The sequence below is a fragment of the Hemicordylus capensis genome, chromosome 2 (assembly GCF_027244095.1).
Source record: "Hemicordylus capensis ecotype Gifberg chromosome 2, rHemCap1.1.pri, whole genome shotgun sequence".
NCBI lineage: Eukaryota > Metazoa > Chordata > Lepidosauria > Squamata > Cordylidae > Hemicordylus > Hemicordylus capensis.
In genome coordinates, this window is record NC_069658.1 from 233,647,334 (window position 1) to 233,661,245 (window position 13,912).

At 45.4% G+C, this 13,912-nt stretch overlaps 1 pseudogene; it reads left to right on the forward strand.

Moving 5' to 3' along the window:
* Positions 1–1,417: 1,417 nt before the first annotated feature.
* LOC128343363 (zinc finger protein 436-like) lies at positions 1,418–13,492 on the forward strand (annotated as a pseudogene).
* Positions 13,493–13,912: the final 420 nt, after the last annotated feature.

Sequence of the window (13,912 nt, forward strand, 5' to 3'; positions counted from 1 at the left end):
GGGGACATGACAGATGCAGTTTGCAAAGCTGCGCAGTTGACTAGGCTTGCCCATGTTACCGCAGCACGAAACATTTGCAGCCTCTGTCCCGATTACTAAACACCTGTGCTGTGATTAAACACACCTCTAATAGCTGAACCTGTGTCCAAGAAAAAAATGTTTGGGGTAGTGAAATCTGACAGGGACAGGGGAAATTGACAGCCTCGTGCATCAGAGATGAGGACCCATCAGAAAAGCCCGCCTGGTTGAAATCTGTGGGGTTGGTGGAATAAGAGAGGGTGCTGATAGTCCTTCAGAAAAGAGCACCCATTGGAGTTGAAAAGGGAGGGGGGAGGGGGAACTGCTGGGTCCCTACCCAGGAGTGGAAGCATGGTCCCTGGAAACTAATTGGAGCCTAGTGCTGGACTGGAACTCAGGACAAGTGTGTGTAAACAGCGGTGCCTCTGCTGCAACCTCACCTGCTCATAAGTGGGAGCCAGCATGATGTAGTGGCTAGAGTGCCAGACTAGGACCGGGGAGACCCGAGTTCAAATCCCCCTTCAGCCATGATACTAGCTGGGTGACTCTGGGCCAGTCACTCTCTCTCAGCCTAACCTACTTCACAGGGTTGTTGTGAGGAGAAACCTAAGTATGTAGTACACCGCTCTGGGCTCCTTGGAGGAAGAGTGGGATATAAAATGTAAAAAGAAATAAAGAAATAAAGGGACCTCACCTGCTCATAAAGGGACGTGACAGATGCAATTAGCTAGCAAAGCTGCACACTTGATTAGGCTTGCCTATGTTCCCGCAGCACGAAATGGTTTCTGCCCTTGGCCAGAATAGATTACTAAACACCTGTGCTGTGAATAACCATACCTCTAATAGCCGAATCTGTGTCCAAAAATGTGTTGGGGCAGTGCAATCTGGACTGGAGTCGAGGACTGGAACTCAGGACCTGTACATGCAAACAGCAGTGCCTCTGCTACAATCCCACACAATGACAGTTCCTCACCTGCTCATAAGGGGATGGACAGATGCGGTTAGCAAAGCGGCACAATTGATTAGGCTTGCCCATGTTCCCAAAGCACCAATTTTTTAAATGTTTTAAAGATAATGAATGAATGGCATTGTTAGGGGGTGTGTGTGTGTGACATTTCAAACATCTTAAACATAATTTTTAACAATGTAGTTTAATTTTTCATTTAATAACCATACCTCTAATAGCTGAATCTTAAACATAATTTTTTTCAATGTAATTTTTTAATGTGTTAAAGATAATGAATTACATTGCTCAAAAAAACCATTCCAAATTTCATGTTTCTGATATTGTTCCAGGGTAAGAGTTTCTGATAGTACAGGGCAAAAGTCTTTTCAAGGTATGGGCAACTGAGCAAACTCAGAAGACGTGACACGGAAGTTTATCGGGAGAGGAGGAGAAAGTAGTGAGATCTGATGTGGTAGGGGAGAATAAAGCTAGCCTGTCAGAAAACCCTATAGGGAAGGGTTCGTTGACAGGCAAGAGAGACCATCGCTACAACGGTGCTGCTGTGCAAAGCAAACCCATGCAGCGAAACCCTGGTTTGCAGAAGTTTCTGCTGTGCTCTGGCTTTGGTAAGGCGAGGCTGGAGTTACCCGGAGAGGCGAGGCAGACAGAGGGTTAAGGTGAGCGTGTGGAGACTCCTAGAGAGTCCTGGGAGGAGCTGCACACTGGAAGAATTACCTCCACTTTGGTCGATGTTCCGCCCACAAGGCATCTTTGTTTCCCCTGCTTGCAGCATCAGCCAGCCCATTCACCAGGTGAGTGCAAAGTTTGTGGGGGAAATGGAAGACAATGCAAGGCCGGGGAGGAGGATCCAGAGTATGTATGTATGATGTGGGGGGGAATCCTCTCTAGCTTCTGCCCTGGCACCCCCTGGAAAAAGGCAAATATGGGCTTTTTGCAAGATGGGCCCGAAATGCAAAAAGAAGGGCAGCCGCTGCAGCATCCAGAGAAGTGTGGAATTGTGCATATGCTCTGCTTCCTTCTTGGGCACACTCATAAGCCGTCTAGATTTCGAGGGAAGCATCAAGATAGGGCTGAGAGAGATTGCTACCCTGCAACCTTGGAGAAGCTGCTGCCCGTCTGTGTAGACAATACTGAGCTAGATGGATCTGTAGTCTGACTCAGTATATGGCAGCTTCCTATGTTCCTATCAGCAAGAGTAAGGGAGTGGATAACATGACACCCATTTCCTGGCACGGCCCCTGCCCCTTGGAGGAAACGTAGAAAGAAAGCGGCTTTATACGGAGTTAGACCCTTGATCCACCTGGCTCAGTGCTTTCTTCACTGAATGGCAGCAGCTCTCTAAGGTTTCAGGCAGGAGTCGCTCTCAGCCCTAGAGAGAGTGAGCTTGAGGCCTTTTGCATGTAAGCAGATGCTCTGTCAGGGATGTCCCACCCGGTCTGTGATCTGGGGAGAGCAAAGGGCATGAGGGGTGTGCCTGGTGTGGGTGTGTGCTAGGCAGGAATATGAGGAGTGTGTGTGTTGGGAATGCTCAGATGGAGATATCAGACAGTAGATCGGGATTAAAGCCAGGGAAGGTGATGGTGGTATTACTACTACTACTGTTGTTGTTGTTGTTGTTGTTGTCAAATCGTATTTTTATACTGCCCTATATAAAATCTCAGGGCGGCTTACAATTAAGGTAGCTCTGGATTGGGAGAAGTGCGGGGGGGGGGCTGGGAAGAGAAAGCAAGAGATCCCACTCAACATACACTTATCACACTCACACTCACACACACACACCCATGACAGACATGTGGAGGAGCTACACTGGGTGCCGATAAATTTCTGGGCGAAATACAAGGTGCTGGTTATAACCTATAAAGCCCAAAACAGTTTAGGCCCTGGGTATTTAAGAAGAGGTCTTCTTGGCCTTGAGCCCCACTGCCCATTGAGATCAGCTGGAGAGAGTCATCTATTCTGCACTTGCCAACGGTTGGTCTGGTGGCCACTCAGAGGGGGTGTGAAGGGAGGAGTGTGAAGGACAGGACAGTGGCCAGAATGCTGGGTGAAGATTTGGCGAGTGCCTGTCAGGTGAAGGATACTCCCCCCCAGGGCGAAGCCACCATTGGGCGAATGGGTTCAAAGAACCCGGGCTGCCACCAATCAGGGCCCCACAAGTGTGGCCCCAGATATGGCCCCTGCATCTGACTTGGGGGGGGTGTTATTTCGGTCCCAAATGTGGGTGGGCGGCCTTAAAGATGGGTGCCACTCCTGGTCATGCTGCCAACACAGCAGGGTCAGTCGATCTCCCTTCCAAACGGGGCCGCGTGGCCCCATTTGGGAGGGAGACCACGCCTCCACATCTGATGCAAGATGCGGGGGCGTGGCTATTCAGTCCCCTGCGTCTGACATCAGACATGGGGGGTGGGGACGTGACTGCGGTGGCTGCCGCATATGGGCCGCCACCAGCCTCCCTATGCTTCTGCCCCCCCCTCTCCTTGAATCTTGCCCTTTATTTGACTTTCTTGCAGGGAGAGATCTCCATCGTGAGCTAGAAACACCTACATTGTATGTAAAAATACTTCCAGCTGCAAGCACGTAATACTGCGGACCAAGTGATGTGTTGGCTTTGCAGGTCTTCACAAACCCGCCTCCCTGGACAGTCTTTGGTTTAGGAGAGAAACTTGCAGAAGAGCAGGGAAACCTTTTAGTATTCCTGGAAGCTGCCTTGGAGTACAGAGCATAGATGGAAGAGGAACTCTCATATGGCCCTGAAGCAGGAAGGGGCCCTTTTGCCAGCTGGACTGGGAGCAATGAGGAATTCTGGGAGAGCACAGTGCAGAAGATGCTGGGTGAGGACACCACTGCCCCAGATGTACAGCGTCAGTGCTTCAGGCAGTTGTGCTACCAGGAGGCCAAGGGGCCCAGAAAGATTTGTAGCCAGCTCCACAATCTTTGCCGTCAGTGGCTGAAGCCAGAAAAGCAGACAAAGATGCAGATCTTGGACCTGGTGATCCTGGAGCAGTTCCTGGCTGTCCTGCCCCCAGAGATGGAGAGCTGGGTCAGAGAATGCGGAGCGGAGACCAGTTCCCAGGCAGTGGCCCTGGCAGAAGGTTTCCTCCTGAGCCAGGCTGAGGCGAAGAAGCAGGAAGAGCAGCAGGTGAGTGTGCCTCTTTCATCCTTGTAGCTCCCAGGGACTGAAAATGTGAATGAGGCTATTCTAGAAATACCAACTGGTGGGTCATTTTGGGTGGGAAGGGTTCGGGTTAGGGAAGGGTTAAGGAGCACTTAAGGAAGTGTTGTCCCAAGTTCCTTTCTTTTGAGTCTGAAATAGTTGATTAAAATCCATAATTCACACACTGTATTAAAACAATTACAATATTAGTAGAAATCAATATATTATATATGATATATGACATATATTTATATACCGCTTTTCAACAAAAAGTTCCCAAAACAGTTTACATAGATATAAATAAATTTTAAAAATAGCTTCCTGTCCCCAAAGGGCTCTCAATCTTAAAAAGGAACATAAGACACCAGGAACAGCCACTGGATGGATGCTGTCCTTGAACGGATAGGGCCAGTTGCTCTCCCCCTGCTAAATAAGGAGAACCACCACTTTTATAAGGTGCCTCTTTGCTCAGTTAGCAGGGGACAGCTATAGCTACTACTGTAACTACAGCAGCTATTGCTACAACAAACATTGATATACCGCTTTTCGACAAAAGTTCTCAAAGCAGTTTACATAGAAAAACAGTAGTAACTAAAGATGGCTCACTGTCCCCAAAAGGCTCACAATCTAAAAAGAAACATAAAGTTGATACCAGCAGCAGCCACTGGAGGGATGCTGTGCTGGGGATAGATGGGGCCAGTTGCTCTCCCCCTGCTAAATATAAAAGAATCACCACTGTAAAAGCTGCCTCTTTGGTCAGTTAGCTACCCCTGCTAACTGGGCTAACTGAGCCTCAAGATCTACCACTATCATCAGCCAGAACTCTGTTACCTCCCAAAGCCCTCTGAACCCTGCTAACTTGGCAAAGAGGCACCTTTTACCGTGGTGATTCTCTTTATTTAGTAGGGGGAGAGTATCTGGCCCTGTCCACCCCCAGCACAGTACTTCCAGTGACTGTTGCTGGTGTGTATCTTATGTTTCTTTTAGATTGTGAGCCCTTTGGGGACAGGGATCCATCTTATTTATTTATTATTTCTCTATGTAAACCGCCCTGAGCCATTCTTGGAAGGGCGGTATAGAAATCGAATTATTATTATTATTATTATTATTATTATTTATTGACTTGGGCCTGAAAGTGAATAGAGTTGGAGCAGAGGGATCTCCCTGGAACTGGAGTTTCACCATCTCACAGCCATTGTGGAGAACGCCCTGCCCCAAGTACCTTAGAAAGTGATGGGACATGGAGCAGTGTCCCCAGGGAAGATCTTTCAGTGAGGGTTAATTGATCTGGGGGAAAGCAATCCTAGATGGACACCCACTGTTCTTTCAGGGCCAGAATCCATCAAAAGGGGATACTGATTTCTCCGAGGCCAAGAGGGCTCCGTTGGACCTTAGACAGAGGCCACTGCTCAGGTGGATCATGCAGGAGTGTGAAGGAGATGCCAGCTTACTGGGTAAGGAGTCCCGGGTAAACTTGTCCACCTGCAGTTGAAAGGTTTGTGTCTCAGGAGGCTGCCTGCTGATTACTTCTCCCTCTTTCCTGTGAAGATTTAAGAGAGATAGGAGCGTCCCTGGCCAGAGGAATTGAGGGGATTCAAGGTAAAGGTGTGCCGTTGAGTTGGTGTCAACTCTTGGCGACCACAGAGCCCTGTGGTTTTCTTTGGTAGAATACAGGAGGGGTTTACCATTGCCATCTCCCGCACAGTATGAGATGATGCCTTTCAGCATCTTCCTATATTACTGCTGCCCGATATAGGTGTTTCCCATAGTTGATTAAGGGGGCCTATTTTAACTTGGTCTCTTTTCTGAATCTATCTGAAATCTGTGGGCTGCTTTTGCAGTTTCATTGAGACTTCATATTGAAGAACATTTCAGTAGCAGCTGAAGATGATTTCATTCCGCTGGCTTTTAGGAAACATAGGAAACTGCCATATACTGAGTCAGACCATTGGTCTATCTAGCTCAGTATTGTCTTCATAGACTGGCAGTGGCTTCTCCAAGGTTGCAGGCAGGAATCCCTCTCATCCCTATCTTGGAGAAGCCAGGGAGGGAACTTGGAACCTTCTGCTCTTCCCAGAGCGGCTCCATCCCCTGAGGGGAAGATCTTGCAGTGTTCACACACATCAAGTCTCCCATTCAGATGCAACCAGGGCAGACCCTGCTTAGCTATGGGGACAAGTCATGCTTGCTACGACAAGACCAGCTCTCCTCTAATACTGTCTGGTTTTAGTTCTGGAGCTGTGGCTGACTGAATCTGTACTGACTAACTGGCCATGTGTTTTTTAATTTCTAAAAAGCATTTATAAATAATAAACCAAGAGAACAGGCTCCTTGAGTGATCAGGCATCCATTTTGGTCTCCTTCACAGGTGGTGAAATCCCACTGGCTTCTCATTCTGGGCCTTCTCCTCTTTGTGGAGGAGTGAAGACAATCTCTGTACACCTGAACCAGGTAGGGTCGGGATAATGCAGGAGAACAGGTGGGCACAGCCTGGGGGCCTCTGTCCTTGGCACATTGTTTTGGCCCCGAAAGAATCTGCCTTTCGCCATTGGCTTACGCTGTCAGAACCGCCCCCTGGGAAGGCTTGGAAGGCCGCTGGGGATGCTTTGGGCCCTGGACCACGGTGGCCAGAACCTCAGGGTTATACTCGTGAGCCAAATGGGCCGTAAGCCAAAATTTGGCTTTAAAAAGCCAAATCTGGCAACAGAGCCCTGTAGGACTCCCAGCCACCTCACCTTTCTTGCCTTCTTGGATTGCTACATTAGCTCTGAGGACAACCATTTTCCTTCTTCTTTCAGGGTCCAGTGACGTTGGAGGAAGTGTCTGTGAATTTCACAGAGGAGGAGTGGGCTGTGCTGGATCCAGACCAAAGGGCTTTGCATAGAGAAATCATGGAGGAAAACTGGAGGCATCTCACCTCCCTGAGTAAGGCTCCTCCTTCCCTTTTCCTGCTATTCTTGCCTTGGTCTGCACCAGTTTATTGGAGGGCTCTCACTGAGGACATGGGTTCTTGGATGCCCAAAGACACACATAAAAACGCTAAAGAAAACAGTAGAGCCGTTCCAGGATCTCATAATCTTGAGAATGTGAGGGCTGTCCCTTGGTTTGCCTTCTCTGGGTTTGGGGTTGGCATACAAGTGGGGGATTTGGACCTTCAACTATTTCTGTGGAATCTATTTTTCCATTTTCACCTTCACACTTAGTCCAAACTTGAAGGAAGTCCATGGACCATTCCTCATCAGGAGGGAGATGTTGACAGGAGTTTTAAAGGCTTCACACCTATTTTCTAGAGTAATTACTTTCACATATTCAGGACCCTTCCACCCCTCTTGACGTTGTTGTCATGTATATGGCACCCCTGAGTGGGAGAGGTGTGTGCCAGCCAGGAACGTATACACTTCATCCTTGTTGGGTCTCCCGCCAACCAAAACCAACTGCTGTCCATAACATTGTATGAGCATTCCTGTAACCAAATCTAATGAAATATTTTTTTAAAATAAAACTTAAAATAGGAAAGCTGGTCTTGTTGTAGCAATCATGAATTATCTCCTTGCTAAGCAAAGTCTGCCTTGGTTTGCATTTTAATGGGAGACTACATGTGAGCACTGTAAAATACTCCCATTAGGGGATGGTGCCATAGCTCAGTGGAAGAGCATCTGCATGCTTGCATTAAGAAGGCTCCAGGTTCAATCCCTGGCAGCATCTTGAGGTAGGGCTGGGAGAGATCCCAGCCTGTAACCTTGGAGAACTGTTGCTAGTCAGTGTAGACCAGGGATTCTCAACATTGGGTCCCCAGATGTTGTTGGACTTCAACTCCCATAATGCCCAACCTCAGTGGCCTTTGGTTGGGGATTATGGGAGTTGAAGTCCAATAACATCTGGGGACCCAAAGTTGAGAATCCCTGGTGTAGACGATATTGAGCTAGATGGACCAAAGGTCTTACTCGGTATAAGGCAGCTTCCTATGTTCCCCTTTCTGTTGCATTTCTTAGCCCATCCTGGATTTATTGGGTTCGGTAACACTTGTTCTAGTATTCCCACATCTGTCATTGCATTGGGTCATCCAGATACAACATATTAGGAACATAGGAAGCTGCCATATGCCGAGTCTGACCATTGGTCCAACTAGCTCAGTATTGTCTTCACAGACTGGCAGTGGCTTCTCCAAGGCTGTAGGCAAGAATCTCTCTCTTTCCTATCTTGGAGATGCTGCTAGGGAGGGAACTTGGAACCTTCTGCTCTTCCCAGAGTGGCTCCATCCCCTGATGGGAATATCTTCCAGTGCTCACACATCAAGTCTCCCATTCATATGCAACCAGGGCAGATCCTGCTTAGCTAAGGGGAAAAGTCATGCTTGCTACCACAAGACCAGCTCTCCTCATAATGATGCTATTTCTAGGAAGCATCAGAATGACAGCGCTTCCCTTCCCATCTTGTTCCTTCCTTGCACTGACTCACATGCTCTGGAATCTGGATTAGCAGTGCCAACCTTGCCATGACGCTTTCCAGATTACCCGCTATAATAGAGTGACTGCCTGTCCTCTAAGTGTGCTTCCATACTTCCTGTGTTTTGACATCGCAGTCCCTCTGCCGTCAGCAAGGTGCCGTTCACATTTCCAATGCCTTCTTTGGGGTTTTATTGCTGCATTACAGTCCTATAACGTCGCATGTGTGGTGCAAAAAAAAAAAGAAGAGATGAAAGCTGTATTTTCCCATTGTAGGAATTTTACGCAAGCTAGAAAAGACTGCCCGCCTGCTGGTGGCTTTGCGCAACAAACAGCTCCAACCCTTTATTTACGTTTTGAATGCAATCGGCCAAGCTGAAGCATTTTATTTATTTATTTATTTATTTGTCACATTTTTATACCGCCTGATATGCCTATCTCTAGGCGTTGTACGAAATTTTTAAAACATTTAAAAGTCACAAATTAAAATACATGACAATAAAAACAATATAATAAAATTATTAAAACAAGTTTTTAAAATGATTAAAATTAATTCTAATTAAAAGACTGAGAGAACAGGAGGGTCTTGAGGTTCTTCCTGAAAACAAACAGAGAAGGAGATGCTCTTATTTCAGCAGGAAGCTTATTCCAAAGCCCTGGGGCAGCTGCAGAGAAAGCCCGGTCCTGAGTCGCCACCAAACGAGCCAGTGGTAACCGGAACCGGAACTCTCCAGAAGATCGTAACAGGTGGCAGGGATTATGACAAAGAAGCCGCCTCCCTCAAATAGCTTGGACCCAAGCTGCTAAGGGCTTTATAGGTAGGTACAACATTTTACCGCTGTTGTAACAGGTAATCTGGAAAGCGCCTATAAACTCACACATGAATTTCCCATTAAATTCTGTCCAGCTTGACATGTGCAGGATCTGTCAGGAGAAACAGCCAGGGACTATCTGAGGATATTTGCCAAGTGCAAAATTGGGGTTCTTCTTTCACTTGTTTCCCTTCCCTGTTCCGGAGGCTTTAGTTCAGGGTAGATTTAATTTAAATCTCTGAAAGGCTCAATGTAATAATTTTAAGTCACTAGTCAGAAAGATTCTATTTAATCTTCATTTTCTGGTAAAAGCGCATTCTTGTTGTCTGATATAACCGTATAATATTCATCACTATTCAGTTTCATTTTTAGAAGGTAGGTATATACTATAGAAGGTAGATATACACTATAGATTTTAAAGCAATTATTTATTCTGAATTTTATTCAGATTAATTTTAATAAAATTTTAAAAAGTAATGATAGTTTGGTCATTTTATTTAGTAGTAAAGCTGATGCATACTTATGAAGTCATTAGGAGGTGAGCCAGCTCCAGTTCAATTAATCGTGGATGTTTGAAAGATATTTTTGTCATGCTGTGCTAAATTGTACTGGTAAGTTTGTCTATTCAAACAACAAAAAGCGAAGAAAACAAGCACACATTTTTGAATTTATAACTATTTTAGTTATAAATGTACAATTAAAAAAAATTAAACTGCCCATTGAGATGATCCATTGAGATCATCTGGAGAGGTTCGTCTGCAGTTGCCGCCAGCTTGTGTGGTGGCTACACAGCAGGGACAGGCCTTCTCTCTTGCTACCCCGAGACTCTGGAATGCGCTCCCTGCTGAAATAAGAGCCTCGCCATCTCTGACAGCTTTTTAAAAGTTTCTGAAGATTTATTTTGTCACCCCGGCTTTTTAATTTAACTGTGCTGTGGTTTTAAATTGTTTTAAGGTTTACATTTTAAATCTGTTCTGCGTTGTTGTAAACCACTCAGACGGAAGTTTGGGGGCAGTCTACACATTTTAAATAAATAAATAAATAAATAAATAAATAAATAAATAAATAGGCAATTCCAACCAAGTGAGCACAAGAAACTTAAAAATATTGGGTTGTATAGCAAACTCAGTTGTTGTCTTCTTCGTCGTCGTCTTCACCTTTGTCATCTTGTTTGCCCATAATCTGGAAAAGAAAGACAAGTTTTCCTGCTTTTTCAACTCGCAAATTATTTCTCAATTTAGAATGAATTAGTCCAAAGGAAGGGGTGGGGGGGGGAAATCTCTACCCCTGCAGAAGAGGCTACTGCTGTCAAAACCTGTATTATCACTTCCATGGTCTCTGAATCCAAATGTTTAAGTGACTTCCACCAGCCTACTGATGTGACTTTGCTTTAAAATTTCACCAGCAAAGATATATTTCTTGAACTGGCCACCCTTAACCTTGAAATGTACATTTAGAATAAGTTTCTTCAGGACTGCATGATTATGTTCTGCTCACTTTTTGTTTCACTTTTGTCCTTTCCCCTTGCACTTATATTCAGACACCTCCTCCTTGCTCTACTCCATCGATCTCCCCAAATCTTTTATTCATTGACCTTCTTTGTCTTTGCACTTTTACAGAAAGAGGTAAGGGCTTGAGTGTCTGTATACATGTATTCTGCCTGCAGAGCAGAAATGCAATGTGAAGAAGTATGTTAAAAGACTATAATTAGGTTATGATTACTATCCATGACGGTATCTTTTACCCATGTTCATTTAAAAAAAATTGTGTTATGAAAATTTTGAAATCTGGTTTAAATTTAAGAAATCCATTTTTACATTTTTAAAAATCATTGCTTTTTCTCTGTCCTGCTTTTTAAAAATTCTTACAGGTGATGGAGGGGAAAGTGAGGAAGAAGGTGAAAAGCAGAGAAGGAAAACGGATGTAAAATATCTGTGGCTGGAGAAATTAGCAACTTCTGAATGCTCTGACTTCCACGAAATTCCAGTCCAAAGAGAGGATTGCAAAGGAAACACAAGAAATACATTCCCTAAATGTGCAAAAATCTTATCCAGCAACTCAAATTGTAGCACTCATCAAATAATTTGTGTAGGTGAGAAAAAATATGAATGCTTAGAGTGCGGAAAGAGCTTCAGCCAGAGCTCGCACCTTTCTTGCCATCAAAGAATACACACAGGCGAGAAGCCATATACATGCTCAGAATGTGGAAGAAACTTCCGTCAGAGGCAACACCTTACTTGCCATCAAAGAATCCACACAGGGGAGAAACAATATCAATGTTTGGAATGTGGAAAGAGCTTCAGCAAGAATTCAAACCTTACATCTCATCAAAGAATCCATACAGGGGAAAAACCATATCAATGCTCAGAATGTGGAAAGAGCTTCCGTTGCAGACAAGTCCTTACTTCCCATCAAAGAATCCACACAGGGGAAAAACCACACCAATGCGTATTGTGTGGGAAGAGCTTCAGCCGGAAGTCAGAACTTACATATCATCAAAGAATCCACACAGGGCAGAAGCCATACCAATGCTCAGAATGTGGAAAGAGCTACAGCCGCAGCTCAGACCTTACTTACCATCAAAGAATCCACACTAGAGAGAAACCATATCAATGCTCAGAATGTGGAAAGGGCTTCCGTCACAGGCAACACCTTACTTGCCATCAGAGAATCCATACAGGGGAGAAACCATATAAGTGCTTGGTGTGTGAAAAGAGCTTTAGCCGGAGCTCAAGTCTTACTTCCCATAATAGAATCCACACAGGAGAAAAACCACACCAATGCGTAGTGTGTGGAAAGAGCTTCAGCCGGAAGTCAGAACTTACATATCATCAAAGAATCCACACAGGGCAGAAGCCATACCAATGCTCAGAATGTGGAAAGAGCTACAGCCACAGCTCAGACCTTACTTACCATCAAAGAATCCACACTAGAGAGAAACCATATCAATGCTCAGAATGTGGAAAGGGCTTCCGTCACAGGCAACACCTTACTTGCCATCAGAGAATCCATACAGGGGAGAAACCATATAAGTGCTTGGTGTGTGAAAAGAGCTTTAGCCGGAGCTCAAGTCTTACTTCCCATAATAGAATTCACACAGGAGAAAAACCATATCAATGTTTGGTGTGTGGGAAGAGCTTCAGACAAAACTCAAACTTTACTTCTCATCAGAGAATCCACACGGGAGAAACCATACCAATGTCTGGTGTGTAGAAAGAACTTCAACTGGAGGTCAGACTTTAATTCCCATCAAAGAATCCATACAGGGAGAAATGATATCCACACTCAGAATATGGAACAAGCTTCTGTTGTAGACAAGTCCTTACTCCCCATCAAATAGTCCACATTAGGAGAAACCATATCAATGCTCAATGATATGGTTTCTCCAATGGTTTCCATTGAGAAACCATATCAGTGCTCAAGAGCTACAGACAGTGCTCAAACTTCAATAAGCATCAGAGTATCTGGATACACGGGAGAAACCATACCCATGCTTGATGTGTGGAAAGAGTTTTAGACCCAGCTTACACCTAAAGAAACATCAAATAATCCACAGATGGTAGAAGCAATTCAAATACTCAGATTGCCAACTTGGGCAATCTTATATCCTGTCACATCAGCAAACGCATACCTTCATGTTTAGCCAGCAAAGATCTGCCCACATGGCCATTCTAAGTCAAGTCTGAGGCTTGCATCTGCTATTCAGACAGGGCCATTGAAAGTGGGTAGTAGAGTCCTTATATTTCACTTCATAAACATGTCCTTCCCAGCGTGCTAGTGAATAACTAGAATGTAGTACTGCCTTTGCATGAGGGATGGCAGACTCCTAAGTACAGGGTCTCTTCTGTCAGCGGCATAGACCTTACACGTGAACTGCAGGAACATGTTGAGCCAGTGAGCTGACTGAGATCAAGAAGCCACTGACAGTGTGGTATAGTGGGTAGATTCAGAGCATATGAACATCAGAGGAGGAAACTCAAAGCAGGCACAATCTCAAAGTTTCATGAATCTTGCAGGGTTGTTGTGAGTATAAAATGAAATGGAGAACTGATTTAACCCACTCTGATCTCCTTGGTTGAAATAAAAATGCATTCTAATGCATAATTTAAAACTGTCTTTTGTTGGTTGCTCACATTTCAGACATGGGAACGGTTACATTTCTGGCTGATCAGTTATATAGGTGGCCTTTTGGGGTAGCACTGTGCCTTGTTGAGATGCATCAGGCAGAAATTCATCAGGGGCATCTCTAGGCAGCAATTAGGGAAGCTGCACCTGTTTGTCTGCCTGGTTGCATCCCTCCCCAGCCCCAATGTCCAGCTGAAGGACCCAGGCAAAGGGCTCAAGGGAGAGAAAGAAAAAAGCATGCAGCTGGCAACAAAGCATCAGATAAATGAGCCCTGGGGGGCTCATGGCCCTTCCGGGACTTTGGCCCGTGCCACCCCTCCTTGTGTGTGACATCACACCCAATGGGGCAGGGCCTTGTGTGTGACATCACACCCAATGGGGCCTGGGCGAG